Source organism: Parus major, chromosome 10 (genome assembly GCF_001522545.3).
Source record: "Parus major isolate Abel chromosome 10, Parus_major1.1, whole genome shotgun sequence".
NCBI lineage: Eukaryota > Metazoa > Chordata > Aves > Passeriformes > Paridae > Parus > Parus major.
Genome location: NC_031779.1, coordinates 11633959 through 11655674, shown reverse-complemented (window position 1 = coordinate 11655674; position 21716 = coordinate 11633959). Strand labels below are relative to the sequence as shown.

General features: G+C 40.0%; 1 long non-coding RNA gene across 6 annotated transcripts in view; it reads right to left on the bottom strand.

Annotated features, from left to right (window-relative positions):
• The window catches only part of LOC117244949, a 33370-nt gene that overhangs the window by 9285 nt on the left and 2369 nt on the right, over window positions 1–21716 (bottom strand). For 3 of the 6 annotated variants that reach the window (XR_004498964.1, XR_004498967.1, XR_004498962.1), the window contains exons 1-3: window positions 17239–17346; window positions 8053–8185; window positions 6562–6646 (exon numbers count right to left, since the gene is read on the bottom strand). This is a non-coding gene — a long non-coding RNA (uncharacterized LOC117244949). Of the gene's footprint in view, window positions 1–762; window positions 858–6561; window positions 6647–8052; window positions 8186–15353; window positions 15471–17238; window positions 17347–21716 lie in introns of those variants that run through there. The other 3 variants (XR_004498966.1, XR_004498965.1, XR_004498963.1) reach the window with 3 other exon arrangements.

The window sequence follows — 21716 nt, the reverse complement described above, 5'->3', positions numbered from 1 at the left end:
AGAACAAAAGCTGTATTGTCTATCCCAGGCTGTCCTGTATCTTCACCTTTGAGGACTGTGCCTTTTCTAGAAGCACAGATGAAAAACAATGCACCTGTTTCCCATGAGATATGTCTCAACAGTCATCACTTTTTTGTGGCTCTCTTGGTCCTTAGCATGGCACTATGTAATACTGTCCAGTGATGCTTTACATTTTTCTTGCTTTTTACGCTGTCACTCACAATATTCCTTTGTGCACATCATCATAGAAGCCATAATTCACCTCTGTTTCTATTTCTTCTCTAATGCTTCCAAAGATCTCTTGTACTGACTTAAAAAAAACAGCTGGAGCTGCAACATCACTCCATTTTAAACTCTGAATTGTGTTAGCCCTTACACTGGTTCCACACACTGCTTGGGTGGAGACATCAGTTAAAATTCCCAACACAGCCAGGAATTCCATCTTTGTGTAAATGGTGATGACTTTCTAATTTTTAACTACATTACACTAAAAGAAGAGGATTTTTCCCAGAGCAATTTACCAAGATGGGAAAAATGGAAATACTGTTTGAGGATGACCTTCCACCCTGGTGATCTGGGGGTGACGTTGGCTGATGTCTGTTACTGCTCAGCTTCCCTGCTGTGGTTTTGCAGTAGTCAAGTGCTTTGTCATCACTACTAAACAGAAAACTCCTGAGCTCACCAAACAGTTTGTGAGGCGTTTGGGAAATGGCAGAAGGATTTATGAATGCAACTGCAGAACAAAGTATTCCCAAAGTTTACCTGAAACAAACACACGGGTCCTATTTGAGTAGATCAGAATGCAACTGATTCTAACAATTTCTTCAATCTGAAGTGCTATTCCTAACGCCAAGATCCTGAGAAAGAGAGGAGGACAGATAAAAAAAGGGAATTACTTTGCAGCACTCCAGCATGGGAGCAGGAAAAGTGTTGTTTTGATTGTCTCCAAGAGAGAGGCAGTGCTGTAATTCTGTTTCGTTTTCGTCCACAGAACTTGAAAAGATTTTTTCCTAGAAATGTGTAATGGGACTGTCAGAAAACAGACCCCTCCCCTTCCCAGTAGTTTCCTGCTGAAGTCATTTAAGGCCTCTCACAGCTTTCATCTGTGTAGGCACTGAGAGCTCATGGGCCAAGATTTTTATTTTTTTCAAAGGGAATACAAGCAAAACTGAAGCAGTTTTTAAAAAGTCATTAGGAACGAAAGTTGGAAGTTTCTCTGCATGTGAAGCTGGCTCTCCACTTAATCAGTTTCTCATTTCCGTTCTGTTTCCGCCAGTCCCAGTGAAGTGGCTGTAGGTGTTTTTCTTGTTTTAGGTATTGCTAAAAGCACGTATGTGAGCTGCCCAAAGGGGCGGAGAGGGAAGTTGTTCCTTACTTCACTTCTGGGACTGTCTGTTCAGGGCTTTACACAGGAGGTGGCTTGGAAAGGCTTGTGAATTCCATTTACTGTGCTCTCAGACCTGATGATCGCAGTAGGCTGAGCACACAAAACCTGCTCTGCAGGCAACACTCCTTATGCAGTAGCTATTTAGAAAAAAAAAATCCCTTTGTGGAACTGGCAGATAGCCTGCATTTGCAAAGATGGGAATTTTTGTTGGTTATATATACTATGTTTAACACAATGATCAAGGCAATGTGCTGTTAGAAGAAACCATTACTACTCTGAATAAATGGATGCTACTCAGCGTGCATTTTCTGTTTGGACTGGATTCAAGCCTCCCATTCTGAAATGGATAGCTTTTTTGGAACACATTCACTTGTCTCTCAGACAAATCTGGAGTGTGGATTTGTTCCTTAGATGAATGATACACATTTCCTCCAGTTTCTTTCAAGTTGAACTCTGCCTGGCACAAGAATGATAAATGTTTTTTTCTTTCTCCTTCTGTTTAGAAGACCATGTTGTATTGTGAAAGATGAACTTCGTTCCCAAGAGAGATGAACTGCATTGAGAGGTGGATTTACTGGTACATGTTTGTGATACTACAGCAGTGCCATAGGCACTTCTTCAGACAGAAATACATTGGGGTAGTCTTGAGCCTTAGTCACAGTGCACATATCAGCTCTTCTGTAAAGCTTTAATTGGAAGTTATGTGTTCTTAAATCCTAGAGGAGTCTTCTCTCTAGGGAGTGAATTTCCCTATTTTGTTTTACTATTAGTCTTTGGGGGTAGCACAGTATATAAGTATAATATACAAGTATTTCAGCCTAGGAGCATGAAGAGCTTCCTGATGTTAGCTGGCTATTATAAATTACATATGCATTGAAGAGAAGAAAATGCTAGTATTTAAGTAGGCCACCAGCATACTGTGAATACAATCCACTGCATTCATATGACATTTAAAGTGTGTATTTGCATTTGCTATGAAACTGTGCATACCTAATGTGTAATTTTTGGGGCTTTCCTTGATCCACTGGATAAAGAAGCTCCGTGAGTTGAGTACAGCCTAAAGAACAAATTTACTGCTTTGAATGAAACTCCTGATCAGGTCCCAGGATCACATTTGGGACTGCTGAACTAATCAGTACACTTGGAGAGAAACTACAGTTCACTCCCAGCATCTGACCCTTATCCTGCAGTGCTGGCAAGCCCTGAGCATTACCTGTCCCTGTCAGCTCCCCACATCCCATCTGTCCTTGTGATGAGACCATAAGTTTGAGGCCAGCCAAACAAGATGTTCAGTGGCCTTTTTGGTAAGGGTTGATGTGGCCTCAAGTGAGAACATGGCACTTTTAGACAGTCTGGGTTCAGGTTGTCTGCAAGGGCTGCCTGGAAAGGAGAAGTTAGGTTGTGGCTCAAGATCTTGTTCTAGGAGTGGCCATCTCAGGTACAATTTTAGCAAACCTGCTTAATTTGCTATGGTTCTATTTGTGCTGAAAGCTTACACAGCCTTTCCCAAGGCTTTAGATCTTTACCTGCTTGCTAAGGTACTTTCATTTTTCTGTCTTATTACTGGAATTATCCTTGTTGCTTAACTACAGTGTTGGCAAAAGTTCTCATCCTACTAAAAACAAGATTTGAACTTCATCCAAAGACTGTGGAGTCAGTACAGCTGTATGATGGGGAGGAGCTGGCATATGCTTTCTAAGATTTGAAACTATTAACAATATATTCAAGGAAATGGCATCTGAATGTCTTTATTTCAGGTGGATATTTTTCACCTGGTGCAGCTTTTGTTTTTTATTATAACTTCTTCTGTTAAGAAGCTAAGACTAGCCAACCCTACTTTTGTGAATTAGCAACGGTAATTAGAGATGCCTGCTCTGCTTTACTGTGATATGTACATACGCTGGTAAAGACTGCTAACAGGAAAGTTGTCTCTCAGAAGCCATTCTGCCAAAATGTCTGTCTGCTGTTTGGCCCCTTCTGTAACGAATGGCGCCAGTCACCACAAGTCACCGGGGCTGACCTAATGACCAGTCACTGCTAGTCACCACCTAGTCTCAGGACAGCAGCATTTTTATACAGAATTCCTTTCTGTCAAAGCCCTTCTAAGAATCAGCAGAACAGCTGGCTCAGTAAGTGAGGCATACAATGCACAGGGGTGACAAAAAACTGTACAAGCAGTGTGAGCCTTCCTTGGGAAGAATAGAAGAGTCAGAGTTGCTGGCAGAAAGTGATAAGAGTGTCAGTGGCTGCCTAGGTTAGGGAAGGATGGGGTGTGTTCAGTGAGGGGGATAGTGTTTGTTTAGGTTTTTCCTCCTGGGACTACTTTAGTATTTCAAGCACGTTTGGGAACTTTCTTTTCCCCCAGTGGTCTAAGACGTGAGCAGGACAGTGTGTACGGATCTGAGAGAATGAGACTTAGCAATGCTTCAGAAAAAGCAGTTGCGTGTCCTATAATGACAGCTTTGTTTCTGGGTGCCTGTGTAGACTCAGTTTTTGTTTGCTGACTTTTCTTTCAGCTTAAAATACACAAGGAGATGCCTGTTGGGGCTGAAAAAGCCTGAAGATTGACAAAACTGTAGAGTAAAATGGAGCTGAAACCAACCCTGTCTGGAGAGTCCCTACTGTGCTGTATCAGAGGGAACAGCTGGGGTCTGCTACTGACACCATTATGAAACCCACATTACTTTCCACCTGACTGTATGCTTAGTGTGCATGCCCTGTCCAGCAAAATGCAGAGCTGATGCTTGTCTCCTTTTTACTCAGTATCTGTGGGAAGGTCCTTTAGAGCAGCATTGCCTGAGTCACTTTGTCACAAGCCCATTCAAAAGGCATTTGCTGTATATAAATGGCTCCAAGATGAGGAGTAGACACAAAAGGACATACTTGTACAAGTTGCTCTTCAGAGATCTTGAAACATAAAAACACATAGCTGTGATAGAAAAGGCCAAGACCCTGAAAATAACTGGCCAGGGTAATGGAAATTGTTAAAAGAATGATTGGTAGCAGCCACAGCCATTGCCAAAATCATTACATTCATCAAGCTGAAAAATGAGCCTGGTGATAGCAGTAGATCCAGATGGCCAAGGAATCCAAGGAATATTGCTACTCTATTCACTTGCCTGTTTGGAATCTTGTCCACACACCAGCTCAGGGGGACACTCCAGAGAGGCTCCTGAAGTCCCAGGCACTGAGCTGCTCTCAGTCTCTGAGCAGGACTCGGGCTCCTCAGCAGTCAGACAGGGCTGAGGAAGCCACAGGTCCAGGGCAGCTCTACATGCAAACCTCGGATCGTGATGTTCACTTGTACTGAGCCACTCCAAAGGCTGTATTCCAGCGCCTGGCCTGAGGACTGTGTGTGCTGCCAGTGTGGCTGGGTGCATGCCAGCAATTAGGGACCCCAGGAGGTCTCTGGAAACTGATGTAGGGGTTTGTGCAGCTCTCCTTGCAACACAGCTTTTCCCAGCAGAGTATGATTGCAGTAATGTGGAAGGGAGCTTTGCTCTACACATACAAAGCACCCTTATCTCTCAAGTGTCCTGACTAACATAATTCGATTAAACTAAGAGGAATTGGGCCTAATCTTGTCTCTGTCTTAGATTCTGCCACTCCTTTTCAGACCCAGAGAAAGGACTTTGAGACCAAAAGCCTGCCTGGTCTTTCTAATTATATTAACTGGCCTAAAAAAGGATTTTTTGTTTATGTTCTTTTTCTACAAACTCTGTTTTGCTCTTGCTACAATACAATTGTTAGTCCCATCCTGAAATGACTGGCATGTATGTAAATTGGAATAAAAGGATCTGATCTGAACTGTTAACTAAGTTGAAAAAAAAAGAAAGTAAAGCTATGCATTAGTGTAAGACAGCTGACATTAAAGGGGTAGTGTTTTTTAATACAATTAAAAGTCAAATATTATGGTTACCATAATATTAAGTCATTCTCTTCACAATTCATCTGTCCTTTTAATCAGGACAAAATTTTCCCCATAAATCTTCTACTTTATTTTTAGACAACACTGTGGCTATTGAATGTCTAGCTCATTTAAAAAAATATTAGCAAGGTAGAGCCAAAACAGAGTGGCATCACAACAAAATCCATTTTTTTTTGTTTGTAACCTTTTCTGTGATACTTACATTGCTTTATGATTTCTTTTTTACACTGACCAGCATCCTCATATACAATTGCAAAGACCTGATGTGGTAACAGTGAGCAGTAGAATAATTGAAACTATCCTAGATGTCCCTTTGCAATACATCAGCACTAGGAAGTGAGGTGTGTGTTTCCTGCATTAGCAAAGTAAAGGGACAGGGACATCTTTCTGCTTCTCCTATTTATGTAAACATTTTAAAACAAAAATCCTCCTCTCCAGTATGGAACTGAAATGTGCTACAGAATGATTCACATCAAATAAATAAATGCTTTTCAGTTGCAATCATTCCCTATTGAGTTGAAGTGGTATTATGCTGTTTTAATCTCATCAGTTCCAGAAAGCACACACAAATGAAAGAAGTGATTTTAACACTGTAGGAGGGGGAATAACAGCTTGCACAGAGCATCCAGCCAAAGGAAGAGGAATAATTTTACAATGACTGACCTCAATTCTATGCAAGTTTACAAATTCCACTACAATTAATTTCATTATAATTTCTCCACTTCATTCCTGAAAAATTAACCCTGTGTAGTAACCCATCATTCTTTAACCTATCTGCAGTTTCAACTCTTTTTGCCACAGAAGAATTTAAAGCACTTGTAACCCTTTCCCAGTTTCATCTGATTGCCTCTCCTACCCACCTTCTCAGGAAAACTCTGCTTCCATCTGCAACAACAATCACCCTTAGAGGGTATCAATGAACACAGGCAACAACCTTTTGAAATGGTCCTTTTGGGCTCAAATGCACACAGGAGCACTCCCTGCCTAATGCTGCAACACAGCCACCTCCTTGGTGGGCAGCATAAGTAATATGGCAGCTTGTAGCAACATTAATAATCATCTACTTAGCCTAGAGCAAAAATTGAAGCAGTGGGAATGTATAACATTTGAATCAGCATTTGTTGGGGAAACATTTCTCTTGTGACACAGAAACCTTATTGACTGCAAATGTCCAGAAATTTCATAGTGCAGTACCTAAAGCTGGTAAATACAGCAAAGATTACTTCAGTACTCTTGTTGATAGTACCTGTGCACTTTTGGAAAGATTTCTGCTTCCAAACACCAGATTTTTTTGGGAAAATTTTTCATTTGTACAACAAGAAGCTCCAGTCCTGCAAAAATATAATATTCTGATGAGATTATAGTCAGAGACAGTGCCATCAATAGTCATGACACTGATTTGTCATGTAGAGCTAGATGTTCTGCTTGAATGAATCCCTCCCTCTTTAGACTCTGCTCTGTACTGCAAACACTTGGTTTGAGGACTGAATTTGCTCTTTCCTTTAGTACTTCAGTACTCTCAGAGAGGTGAGGTCTGCTGCTCCTCTTCACCTGGAATAGCATCCAATTTCCCAAGGTGTCTATTGACTTGAACAGGATCATTTGGTATTAGGCAAACCATGGAGATGTTACAGATAGCATTTCTGAGGTTTGTCTATGCTGAAAGTTCTTGCAAGGACTTTGCTCATTGAAACAGCAGTGAAAAGCAGATCTTGGTGACACCTGAGTGCATTTAAATTAGGTTTTCCAGGATGCTTAAATAGCAGCAAAAAAAATATGTAGGTGATTTTCCTGTGCTATTGGAAATAACACAAAGGTGTATTTCTAGCAATATTTAAAGTTCAGTTTTTCACTGGTTTTAGAATGTCTTTAATACAGAAAAAAAACCCCAAAAAATCTCTGTTTTTCCAGTGGTGCTCATTACAGATGCAGACTTGTCAAATTGCCACTACACTGCAGAAAAGTACACAAATCAATACCCTTCATATACTGTAAATTTTAACAATTTGGCAAGCAGAATAGAAAAATCTGTTAAAAACAGAAAGCAGGCACCAAAAGAATGGAAATATCTTGTTGGTTTGAGAGCTTGTTATTATAAGAACATTCTCTTGAAATATTATTCATAGATACTGCCAGGTTATCTGAATTCAGTCCCACCACCATAGCTACCTTTTTCCTTTGAAAAAATACATGCTAAGCCATTGTAATGAACTAAAATTTTTTTGTTGTTAATTTGAAAACTGCACAGAACTAATTCAATTGTAAAATTTCAGATCAAGCCATTTAATTCTGTAACAACAACAAAAAAATATAAAATTAGCAATGTGGAAAAGTCTAAACAGATCCATTTTGATAGCAGCCAACTGCTCACTAGTAAATATGCTCCACCTATCTACTAGGAAACAGCAGATGAATTCTTGCAATTCTCTTTGTAACTCTGATCCAAGTCCTTCTGAAGCCAGTGGAATGATTTATATTAAAACAGCGTATTAGATCTTCATTTTACATGTTTATCTCACTGAGATGAGTGCTTATTTCATCTTGATATTTAAGGGCTTCCAAACTCAAATCTACATTTTGTCAAGAGCTGGTTTTCTCTTGAAACTGAGATAGTGCATTAAAGAGAGCACTACTGGACAGCAACAGACATTTGTTACTAGTCCTTGGCAAGATACCAAATTGTATTAATGCTAAGAATATAATTTCAGTATATTTTGAGAGAAACAGTCATACTGACCACACAAAATGTCCTTAGGTGACATCCATAATGAAGAAGTCACTTTTGATAGGCAGCTCTTACTCTTGCAGGTGTACTCTCACAAGGCTGGGAGTCTTTATTTTTGGGGGTTTCCATAGTAATGCTGGCAGTCCTAAATGGAAACAAAAATATTTAAAAGATGTTAAAAAAAACCCAACATGATTCCAATGTGGCTGAAGTTTGTATTTTTCTAAGAGTGGAAAGCAGAAATGTTGTACATGCGTTTAAAAATTCTATATAAATTAAATCCAAAAACAAATACAGACACATTTTTTACAAACTCTTTTGGGTTTGGCATCATAAAAGACTCTTTAGAGGCGGCCTTTTAAGAATCTGCAAAAACAAAGTGACTCTTTCCATGTTTTTTCTGAACCAGGCAGCCATTTTCTACAAACTGACTTTCCACAGAATCAAAATAATCTTTGCAAGGGTGAAAATGCTTGCTCCAAAAGTACATAACACAAAAGTCCAAACAGATTTCATTGATTTTTAGCAATAGCCTTGAGGCACTTTGAATGATTGAAGTGAAACTTAGGCTGACATTTTGAAAAGAAGCCTGTGACACTGGAGAGATTTTTTTGATTGCCTTTTTGCTGCTGACGAAGCAAGCAGTGAGTGACAGGGCAGAGCTCAGTGGGTGCTCCCTGCCATGCCCTGCCATCCTGCAGCCCCTGGGATGTTCCAGGAGGGAGGCTCTGGAGCTGGAACCAGCTCTGTCCCTCGAGAGAAGAGCCACAGGGCCTGGCAGCAGCAAGCCTTAGGAGGAGACCCAGATCCCCAAAGACCCAGGAGGGACAAGGGAAGCCTCCTCCTCCTCTCAGCTCTCGCAGCAGAACCTGTCCTGTGAGCCTTTGCCTGTGTTCCCTTTGCCTAGAAGGGACACACTCAGCTGGACCAGCACTCAGGCAGGGCAGGGACCTGCTGGCACTGCTATTTATACACCCTGCTTGAAAAACAGCACTTGGAAGTGCCTCTGTAATAAGGATCTAGTTGTAAAATAAACCCAAACAATTCCGCATCTGTGAAAACTTCCAAAAATTGCTCTCCTCAGTGTAAAAGCCGGATATATATTTGTTGAATCAGGCTCTTAATTAGGTAGGACACAAAGGGCTTTCTCCCCCTGTGATACTTCCTGCCCAACAACAGTGTTCCCCCTGCTAACCCTGTGAACATTTCATGGGGGACATTTTTTTGGTTATTATTTATTTCCACAAAGATTTATTTCCACTGCAGCATCAGCATCTGAGCCCTTTTCTTCCCCCTTCCCCCACCCCCATATTAATTTCAGGGCTTTTTTCAGGCCAAATTTCTTCCCACTTACTAGCTCTGGTCTTTTCATTAAAATAAGTTCTTCCAATGACCCCCAATCATTTGCCCTTCCTGTCCATTCTTGGTTATGCCAAAACTGTTAGTTCACAACAGGAAACCAATAGCTTGTGCTATCAGGAGACATTTCCTTCACAGCACAAAACGTCTGAATAATAATTTCAAGCAAGGCTTCACCCATTTCCTGTGAATGGAGGGAAGTTTGCCTATCCCAGTCCCTCAGAGCTCTTTGTTTCCATCCCTTTGTGATGTAATGCTTTCTACATAGGGAGGATGGATCATTTTCCCTTACTAGCACTGAATTCAATGTCCTGTGTAAAGTTTTGATACAGCTTTTCAGCAATAAAATATGTAACATTTACAAATAATAAAAAGTTAAGCTCTAGTTTATACTTGTGGAGTCTCTTTCAAAAAATAAACTCAACTTTTGGTATCTAGAAAATAGCTATAATGAAAACACAGAGGCTAAATACAGTCTGGTTTATGAAATGTTTTATTTGCAGACTATTTAGTGCTCCAACTCTTAACTACTGAGTATCCTCCCAGCAGGTAGGAGATCCCACCTGGGATCAGCTCTTGCTCAGCACCAGAATATTCCAGGCTGAAATGTCCATTGTGGCACAGCATTTACAGAAATACTTTTAGTCAATAAACCTTTAGGCAGATAGATAAACTGAATCATGAAAACTGCTTAGTTTTTTGCTTATAGGAAAACAGGCATTGACCAAATAGTGAAGAGGGATTGACTTTTTAAAGTCATATGACACATCAAAACCTTATTATAAGGGCAATGCTAAATTGCAGAAAGGGGCATATTAAGGAGTACATGTTACCTCTTCAGTGCTGAAATATTTAGGATGCATAATTTTAGGCAACAACTGTGTCAAGATATTCTTTATTAAAAAATGTAGGTATAGAATATGCTATATGGGAGCTACTTTTTACCACTTTTGAGCCCTACTGTGGTGCTTCTAAACTTATTTTTGTTAAATTATGCAAACTGGAATCAGAATATATATTATATTTAATTTTCTACATTTTTTTAAACAAGCTTTATAAGGGCTAGCAATTATGATTTTTTTCCATCATATGATTTTTTTCCCACTTTTTGGAGAAGCAAAAAAGCTTAAAAGAAGAATTTGTCAGAGTTTGAGAACCTTAAAAATAGCTCTTGTCATACCTGCTTTTATAGTGCAGTCTTAATTGCAGCATCTTCCAACATACAAAAAACATAATAAATCTCCCCATTATTCTGAAGACAGTAAATTTTTTTACTACACTTGTGTCCTCTCTGCAATTTGAAATGTTCAAGTTAACATGAAATGCTACATCTCCTATTTTAATTCCCTTGTTCCCATCAAAAGACCAAGCTGAGTCAAGTTACTGCTTTCATCCCTCCCTTAACCAGCACTGCCTGCACGTCCTGCTGTCTGTCTCCTCAGCTGGGATGCTGCAGGAGACAGGCACCTTCCTCCTCACAGATTCTAGTCATGTTTGTGTTAGGTAAATAAACTGATTTAATACCTCTGCACAAGGAGCTGTGTTTAAGAACAGCAGCTTTGTGTTTCAACATCTCTTGCTTGAAAGGCAGGAACATAATTTCCTTGCTGCAGACCAGCAGAACCTTTGCATTTTGTGTTTTCTAGTCCATTTCCAAAAGTGCATTTGTCAGTTCTGGACCCAGGCAGCAGATTTCACCCATCCTGACCACCTTCAGTCCTCGCTTTCCCCATCAGTGACTGTAAGATGTCAGACAATGTCAGACTCTTTGTTTCAGAAGAACTGTAAAGTGTTTCCCTCTCAATGTCTTCAACAGATCAGAAAAGCATTTCTGAAGGAAAATAATCTGTCAGATATCATGCAGTCCATTATCCAATTATTCAACCTTAAACACGGACATCTTGTTGAAAACATCCTTTGAAGGTGATAACTCAAGATTATTGCTGCATTTTGCTCTTCTTTTTTTCCCCTTGCAAACTTTTAATCCCCTTTCATCTGGCCATTAAAGTATGACTAAGTTACATTTAACTGTGTACTTAAACTTCAAGTGGTTGTTCATTCAGTGGTTTGTAAGGCCAAATCTGGAAATCCTTTCTTTGTTCTGGCCATCTGCCTGCAAAGAAGAATAGCAGGTGAGCTGGGGAAAAAGCAGTGCAAATACCAATGCCTAAAGACACCAGCTCCTGTAAGATTGGACATGCTGAATCTGTCTAACTGCACCTAATGGCAAGAAAAGCTAATGGCAGTGTTATTCTGTTGGCTATTAGAAAAATACAAATGCCAAGGTATAACCATGAATACTTAACAAAAAAATCAGGCCAATTGTGAGAGAAAGCTTCCCGTCAATCCATGCTTTAATACTACAAAAAGATCTTTTATAGCAACTGCAGGAACACAATGTCCTTTTCAGCTTGTAAAACTACATTTGCAAAGCACTTTGCAAAGGTCTGTGGGTAGTACCTCAAACTGTCAAGAAGTGACATCTTTCTTCCTATTATTAACTTGTATAATACTGTGTGTACTCCAGTGAACGTCACTAAAAGTCCTACATGAATGGGAGTTTGTGCAGAGTATTTCTGTTTTGCTATGGAATAGAGCACAGAACTCTGTCAATCCATCAAAACACATGAGAAAATTATACTTAATCCTAATGCTCTAGCTGATGAGCTGAGGCTTGGGAAAACTAGGAAACTTGATAAAGGCTGTACAGAGAAAAGCAGCTCACAGTCTGTTAGCCATTACAGGGGCTGCACATGCCAGCTTTTGGGCCACATCACACAGTGCAGATGTGCAGAAGGCACATTATGTAGAATTCTCTACATAATACATATCAAAACTGTCAGAGCTGTCTAGTGCCCTCTTTCAGCTGCAATGATGCTGCCTGACATGGCTGGAGGGAAGGGGGCAGAGGTGCTGCAGAACAACCTTAGCAGACAAGGCAATGCCAGTAGCTGGTAATGATCAAATATCCCTGCTAAACTCACAGAGCTACAAAAGGAGCTAATAGCTGACATTTTTAACACTGGAATTTTCAGGCGAGTAAAATCATAATTTTATCAGAATAGTGATATCAACATTGTATCATGTATAACTCTTGGCTTGAAAATCCTGGTAGACAACAGAGCAGTCCTGGAAACTAGATACCTTTAAAATCCATGTCCCTTAATAGGTTAAATCCCTCTAACACCTTTCACGGCAACATTTCTTCTTCTTGGAGCTCAGGCTCTCATTATGTTTGACATTTTATTTCCACTATTGAGTTGTCTTTTCCTTGTTTTTGCTCACTCAAGGGGCATACTGGCCAGCCCACAAAAAAGTAATTTGAATGTTTTAAACTATACTAATATATTTTGACTGTATCCTCTCTGACACAGAGAACTGTAATGCAGCCAGCTGTTCATTGTTACTATGTTAAATAAAGTAGAATTCCCTCGTGGCATTCCATATGCTAACAAATGATGTAATGAAATTCTGGTCATGTGAAAATTCTATCATTATACCACCCAGCATCCCCCACAAGCACTCAGAGGTGAACAGACTTGCCTGAAAAGCCCCATTAACACATCCTCCTTACAATACAGAACTGCAATTGGTTTAACCTGATGTGCTGCTTGTTTTCTGTGCCCCAGTAATACACTTTTCTCTGTATTGGTGAAAATGTGCACGAGACAAAGACAGAAGAGTTTGTTAACATCATGTTAACTTTGTTAACTTCTGTAGACAGGTGTGTCTACAGAGTGTGAGGAGCTGATTGCAAGAAATGTGATCTACAAGTGTTAGATGGGACTACTCAGGTGGGCAAAAATAGAGAAGGAGGGAGAGAAAGCCATGCAGGGAGAGAAGGAAGGTGCATTCTCCAAGAGACCTTGGTGAAGTCAATTTAAGCTTGTTCTTCCTCTCTCCCTCCCTCCTTCCCTGCCTCCCTCCCTGCCTCGATAAATGTTGTGCCATTTCAGTGATCCGGTTTCTAACACAAGCCCACACACAGTTGTAGGATCACAGCTAAAGAAATAAAGAAATACTGAGTGGGAGTGAGACCAAATGCCAACTGCTAAAGTTTTACATCAACACTGAAACCAGCTTTCATAGAGCTGTGCCTGAAAGTGTGAAAAAAAAAAAAATCAAGGATAAGAATGAAGGAAAATAAGTAGATGAGCTTTACCTTAGAAAATGTGGCTACAAATAGAAATTTTAACTTTGATTTAGGTGATTCTGGGTCACCTCTGTAACTTACTCACAGGACGGCAAGAGGTACAGCCCAAAAGGGCTGGAGGCAGCTGAGGAAGCAGAAAAGGAGATAAAAGCAAGCACAATGCTTTTACCAGGAGAATTTTCAGAGAAGGGAAACCAAATAATAGCAAACTAAATTAAAACTTTTAGAAGTTGCAGATGAGTGCTCAGTTCTTCAAAGTAAAATCAACATGTGGGGTACCATCCAGCCAGCCAGTCACATGCTGGAGACTTGGCTGTGGAACTGAGTCCCTTAAATCTGCCAATCAGCTATAGAAATTGGGCACTGCAATACAACTCTGAATTCCTTGGAGATGTACAAAGCAATAGCTCTGTGAATTCCATACTTCTATTATATTTGAAAAATGTATCTCTTGCCCTCTTCAGAGTCTGTACTACTCACTTTTGGTGAGCAGCAGATGCTGTTTGGAAAGTGGTGAGGTGGAAAGAGGAAGGTTCTGGGCTAGCAGGGGAGCTGGGGAGAAAAGGACTGAGAGCAGCCACTCCCAGTAAGCAGTGGGGCTTCCAGGGCAATCCTGCACGATGCTGGGCTTTTTTATCATCAGAATAGGATCTCTAGAGCAAAATCAAGAGCAGTGCATCATACCTGACTGCTGGATGGCAGTCTCTAAACAAAGATACTGAGAGATCCCCAGCTCTTCCTATTGCATGACCATAATTCAGCAGTGCTAGCAACTGTGAGGGCTGGTTTCTCTGGTGGGAAGGATGTGAGTTCGTCTCTCTGAGTTTGTCAAAATGAAAGGCAAAAATAAGCTGAAGCATTTAAAGAGACTAAATGTTTGAAACTAGAAGAAATCCTAAGCATGTATGAACACAGTAAATCTTTGTGCCCCACAAGGCAGAACTGTTTGAGAGTTATCTATCCTGCAGCAGGACTGAACAGCCCAGAGCATGGCCACACAGAGGTAGCAGCACATGGCAATTAGTCTCATGCAAAGCCTCAGTGGCACAGCTGTACTGGTTCTGGCTCTGGAGGAAACTTGCTTGTAGCCAAAACAGGTATCTCTACTGTGCAATGCAGACATACACCAAGAGCCACTATAAACAGGTTAAAGCAGCCTGGATGCATCTCTACAGCACTGGGATATGTTCCTTTCTATGATTCACAAAGGACAGGCAGAAACAATAAGTCAGCAAGCACCAGACCCACATAAGCTTGGCCTGATTAAGGTTTTCAGAGGAGGGATAAAGTCTCATCTGAGCTTAAGTCTGGATATGCTGTAGTTTTGTCTTGGTGTTTATTTGTTCTTTCCTAGAGAATTCAATGCAAAAATGTCAGCAGGCTTTCACTAGCAAGGATGGGGAGGAGAAAGAACACCATATGGCATTTCCCAACTGTGTTCACATGCCTTTCACATGTTTACATTTCTTGACCATGATCTGAGTCCAACCTCAAGGTAACCTTGAACCTTGCAAACTAAACACAGCCCTGCTAGTGCAGCTGGAACAGGTGAGAGAGCCAGATAACACTGAAAGAGCTTAATCCAGAATCTTAAGAAAAGAAAGAAAAAAATTACCCCTCAAAATCTGTGCTGCTAGAGCCACCCTTCTTGCTACACTGACAACTTTTTATTCTGGAAATAGCAGTGCAGTATGTTCACCACTACATATCATGGGTCTGAATGAAAAATCTAACAGTTTCATTGCCTAAACAGTGCACAGGATAAGGACATGTTAAGGACAGAGACAGACTGCTGACTCACCCACCCTTGATTCCAGCTGAGAAATAGCCTTGGGGAACTGTGCAGAAGGAAAGCCATTATACAGATCTGCTCCTACTCTGTATTCTGCCTGAAGAAAATAGATAGATATTCCCTTCCTGGACCCTGGATGGTGTCTGGGAGCAGTGCTACAGCTGTGCAACTCCCACAGAGCCCTGTCTGTGCCCAGGCTCCCAGGAGAGCTGCTGACCCAATTGTAGCACCTGGGGGAATACTGTGTTAAAATTCCCACGAGGGGGTAGGACTGTGAAGCTGTGGGCTGTGATCCAGGGTCTGAGGCTTTCTGAAGCAGTTTTATTTCTCTGATATAATTAGCGATGTAAATGAATTGGCATTGAGACACCAATAGAACAATTCTTAATTCTTAGCATGGCCTCAGACTGTTGAATCATAAAATACATGTTCTATAATATTTATTTTTCTTTTTAATTCACTTATTTAAAAAAACCAAACAAAACTCCTCACCCCACTCCCTCTGGAAGACAGATAATATTTTGTGAAGTATTTTGGCAGAAGACACAGATTATTGTATTTATTGCTGAGATCATAATGAATTAAAGTAAAAGGGGAAAAAGTAAAACTATTACAAAGAGGTCAAATTCCAGCCATTTGTCTGGAGTAAAGTTCAGTTTTGAAGTAATTTTTCAAAAGAGATTTTATAGTTACAATTTATAATGAGGTTAATTTGAAACTGAATATGCTAATCATTGGTTTGATACCCTTGACACTGCAAATGTATTGCTTCCCTCTGTGTGAAAATGTTACTTATCATCTTTCTTTTGCAACTCTGTCAAAAGAAAAATTTCAACTTCAGTCAGAGGCTCTGACTTTCATATTCATGGAAGATTTAGCTGTTCCATTATCTTAACACTGGAAAAAAACATCTCTGGATGAATCACAACAATTGGAGTTGGTAAGGATGGAAAATAGGATGCTGCCTGCTGAATACTACTCGTTCAGGATTGCTGTGCACAGGCTGGGAGTCTTTCCAGAGCACTGAGCATGGATTCCACTTCATCTAAGTTGCTGGCCAGTTTGTTTGGTTTTTTTTTTAATTACTTATTTTTTTTTTTTTTCTGTGACTTTTCTGGTGTCCTTTATAGAACAATTCTCAGGAAGAAATGAATTTAGATATTTTCAGAATTTGCAGGTTTCATCCTCTGACTTTGAAGCCCACAGGAATCCTACAAGGTAGAAAATGTGAAAATAGTGGGTTGCCTTCCACCTGTAGGGCACTGAGCTGAGTCATGCTGCCCTGTAAGTGTTGTTCAGCAGCATACTTGAGTGGTGCTTACACCTCCAACACATTTCCTAACTTAGAGTTATTAACAACATCCAAACTCCTCTTCTATCTAGCCCTACACAGCCAGAGTCCTCTGGCAGAGCTTAAAAAGAGAGTGAGAATGGAGAGAGTCAGCAGCCCTAAGACAGCTGTTTACTATTCAATTAATTAACTCTGTCAGTGTTAGTCACTGCCACATTCAACTCAGAGAACGGAAACATGCAGGGGGGACAATGCAACAGAAAAAACACCCACAAAAAATGAACCCATTTTGAATATTAACTGGGCAGAAAATAAAATGAAGATTTCAATACAAAACCGGTGTGCTCTGCCCACATCTCAAATCTGACGAAACCACTCTGCAATATTGTGGTTTCCATGTTTGCTCTGAAACCCAGCACACACAGAGGCATTACCATGGAGCAAGTCTGGTGAAGACCGAGGGTGAACAGTCCTCCTTACCCTCCTCACACAGCTCGCTGTATGTTCCTTCACCACTACACAATTTCCCTCTTTGCCCATTCCTGCCCAACTCACAGGAAGCTGGGATCACCTATGAATTAGGAAACATCCCCTTCCACCCACCTCTTTCCAGAGGCCAGGTGAAACACGTGGGTCTATATGGAGGAACTGCTCTCCTGTTGGGTGTTTTACTCTCTGGACCGAAGTGTTCCGAGCTGCCGCTTCTTAAACAGTGAGAAAATAGCTAATGCAATACAATGGCTAGCTCCACCCTAAAGCCTGTGGTTTTCCAAAACCACAAACTGACTACATGGCAGCCAAGTTCACTACTTTTTAATATATATTTATATTTATATTTATAGATTTATATGAGCATTACAGTGTATTTATATTCACTAAATGGATACCGAATAAATCTGATGACTTATACACGGAAGATATTGGTGTAGGCTAGTTTGGATGCAGGATACAGTTTGAATACAGAACTCCAAGAATTCTGTTGAGAGGAAAAATACATCAAAAATATCTCTTTTACATAGTTAAACACACTTCTGAACTCTGCCTAACCAATTACTTTTGTACATTGGCTTGAAACTACAGCTGCAAGCTGTACAAAGGAAATGACAACAGGATATAAAGGAGTAGGGAATATTCAATATTTACTAAACAAAGATCTTACTTTGAGCATGTGTTCAGTCATTCCATAAGTATTTGACAGAAGCAGCTCTCTGTGCCTGGACAGTTCAGAGAGCCATGGCTGTCATTTTGCAGTGCATATACAGTAACTCACCTTGCAGTAAAGGTACATGAAATAGGTGACTTTATCCTCCCCTCTTAAATTATGAATTCAAGCCAGAAAGGCTCTGGCAAGCCAAAAGGCATTGATAAATATCAGAACAAAACTGGAACCCTGAAAGACCATGAACATTTTGAGAAATTGATTTCATACCTTAGTTGTCCAAAGGAACTCTCTTCAAAGGAAACGTTTCCAAGTCCAGACTTGAAGACAGGTTAAAATCACACCAATTTATTGAAAGAGACTTTACAACTTCATCTGACTTCTTGGGTGACCAGAGAGCAGTTCAGAACTATTTGACTATTACCAGATGAGAGTTGTTCCCTTAACATAATGTGTTACATCTTCTCCTCAGGAACTGAAGAAAAGGGCTATTGTAAAACCCTATTATTTATGAACTGTGTTATGGTGTTTGCCAGATGACTGTGCAAGGGGCCCCATGTCTAATCAGGCTGTACAGAGCTTAGGCACTGTAGTGACAGACTGCCACATTTTGGGAGCCTTCAGTCTACAGAGGCAACAGAGGCAAAATGTCGGAGCTGATTTCCCCTGCTGGAGATGGCCAACAGTGATTAAATGACTTGTCCAGCTTCAGAGACTGAGACCTGCCATAAAGCAGGAAACAAGCTCAGATCTCCTGAGGCCCATGGTTGTACCCCTGATGTGCTGTGACTCACAGTTAACTCATGGTTGATTAACCATAACTAGGATTTCAGTTAGGAGGGATCACCCATCTCTGCCCTTCACATTTTCTAGGACCACTTAAGTGGTCACATTTTACTGTCACTCTTTTTTGTAAAAATTATTTTTGAGGCCCAGATATTGAAGCATCTGCAGACATCTTTGTTCAAGATGATAAAAGACATGAGAAAAGACCGATAATTCCCTGCCACTCATCTGAGCCACTGCGAGCAAGCAGCAGTCCCAGTTCTGATAAGATTTATATGAAAAGACCATTGATTTTTCAGCTGTAAATTCAGGAAAACTGCAATCTCTTTGCAGTAGTCCTTGACAAGAATAAGAGCTATAGTCCTAGAATAAATTATTTGCTAACTCCTTCAAAGTAGATGCTCTTGGAGGGGAGAAGCTCTGGTGGTCTCACATTTATGACGAACCTGATTCTGCTCTCAGATTTTCTGCTGTCATTTTATCAGAATCCTCTGCCATCATTGCATTTCCTGAATTTTCCCATCATTGATTTTTTTTTTTTTGTTCAGATATGTACCTACTTCTTTTCTCAGGTGCTGCTTATGCAGCAGTTTGAGCAAAGTGTTAAGCAAACTGGATCAGTGTAAAAATAAGTTTTTCTTTCTTTCTTTCCTCCTAGCTGCTAACATGGGTATGAGATTGAAGAGAATCACAGACACAAAAGAATAGTGGCAAGTCAAGCTATTTGCACTTTTTGGACATCTTTGTAATGCATCTTGTTCTCATTTTACCTTCACAGTTCAATAGTGAACTCTGAAAGAGATCTCCCTTGTTCAAGTAAAGCCTGACTCCTATCTAAGATAGCAGTTAAGTTTTACACCCCTGCACTTCCCATTAATTCTAGAAACACTATAGCCTTCTCTGAGCTGGCTGCAGATCTTCCTTCCTCCCCCACCCTCACCCAGCTGGAAGTTGCAGGAGCAAAAAGTTCTAATATTTAGTTTCCCTGCAAGTTTTTTTAGTGCTGCTTATCTCTGGAAGGAGTTTGATCTTTTCCTGCTTAGATTAGAAGATGACCCAGATGGGAAGGTACAGTTATTTTGTGCCATCAGCAGCATTATAATTTGTTCAAGTTGACAGCCCACTCGATTCTCACTAGGTGAGGATTTATTGTAGGAGGCCTTAGGGAACAGAAAGCAACAAAAATAGCTGTACAGTATGTGGCTAGTAAGCCTTACCAGAGTCATTTGCTTCAGGTGTGCTTGACATTTCTGTGCAAGGAGCCCAGTCTTTACTCCAAAGTTAACTTTCTCTTTTATGATCTCATTTTTCCTTCTGACTGTGAAAAGGAAAGAGATTTTCTCAATCCTACCAGCTTGTTCCAAAGTCAGGGGAGACTACATCCAGTACTGAAGAACCCAACAACATGTCAGGAAAAATAAATGAAATGGCTTTGTGGTGTCAGTTTGGGAAGAAATGAGATGAAATATTTTTTCCATGTGTTGAATGAGACCAGACAAAATCTGTCTAGATACTAGACTCACTACAAACTGCTTGTAGCATTTTTGGAGGAATGGACAGTCTGTTTTATGGCAGACACTCAACCATGCTACACACTCTGAAAAATACTCCCTTTTCTCAGAATAAAATTCCTTCATAGTTAGATAAAACAGAGTAGAAGTTATTTGGTACAGTCTTCTGGAATAGCAGAACACATTAGCTGTGATTCTATACAGCACTCATATTTTTTTCTTCATTTCTAACTTCTCTTGAATCAGAACTAAATTAATAAATCCCAATAAAAGGAGAATTCAAAAAATCAGGAGCTTGTTCCAGGTGACCTCATATATTGGAGAGCAAGTTCTGGGTGACTGTGGGTTACTGGAAGTCTATTCTGGCTGGAAATATATGTGATTTTTTTTTTTCTCCAGGGCTAGGATGAAGCTGACATAGCTTCTACTAAGCTGATTTCAGGTAAATACGTATTATTTAATCCTTAAATTTTCAGTTCACAGAAAGTTCAGATTGTTACTCTCTAACTAAAATCAAACTAAACCAAACTACAAATATACAACAAAACCCCCAAAACAACAATACATACACAAAAGAACACCCCAAAATCAAATGAATATATTATTCCAGGGAGGATTACCCATGTGTAAAATGTGCATTTTTTTCTGTCTTTAACCTTCTCATATTCCTGTGAATTTCATTTACTATTAAACCACTGTCAAATAGGAGCAACAGCATTTTCTGTGACTTGCAACCAGTAAGCCTCATCTTTAACACTGAAAATATCACAATGTCCAGCTTAAGGAGAGCAAACTGAGCATGAAGAAGAAATTTTTTGTATAAGCTTTATGTGCAGAGTCTCACAGTGTCCTTGGGAGGAAAAACAGTATTTAAAAACTTTTTTTTTTTTAAACAGCCAAGAATTCTTGAGTTTTCATTCACAGCTTCTAAAATATAAGTACATTAACACTCATAAAATTGCTTATTCCATGGCTATGTTCCACATACTAGAAAGACTGTTTATTCACAGCAATTACTGAAAGCACCACCCATTCTCACTGTATCTCTCAGGCCACAATCACTGGTGTCAGATGTGTTTTTACTAACGAGACTGTGGAACTGGTAAGCAGAGAGCTTTCCCACCCTTCCCTTCTCCCAAGCATTCGACAAGCTGCAGTTTCAGGGTGGCCACACCCTGCTTGTTATTGTTAAATTGAAATATTAAAGGTGGGTTCTTTTCTATTTTCCTTAGCCTTTCACCTCTGTTTAAAATAGAGTGCATTCAAGGGACATCTGTGTTACTGGCAGCACCATCACATGAAGGAGCTTTCTATAAATAGCATCACTATTAAATAAACGGCTGAAGCATAGCACTCACTCACAGCACGATGAAGTCAGTATAGTATTATTTATTCTTAGTAGATCTGATGGTTGATGAATAAAATATACATGTTTTCATTTTGAAATAATATGGTGAAGGTGCAAATAAAATTAAAAAGTAAGAGTTGCAAGACGCATTGCCAAAATCGCTAAATTTCTCAGGACACACTGGCAAAATGACTGGTATCTGCATTCAGAAGGGGCTCCTGAATTTTTACACTTAACAGGTTTTATAGGTCATTTTTGAAAGTATTGTTTCTCATCT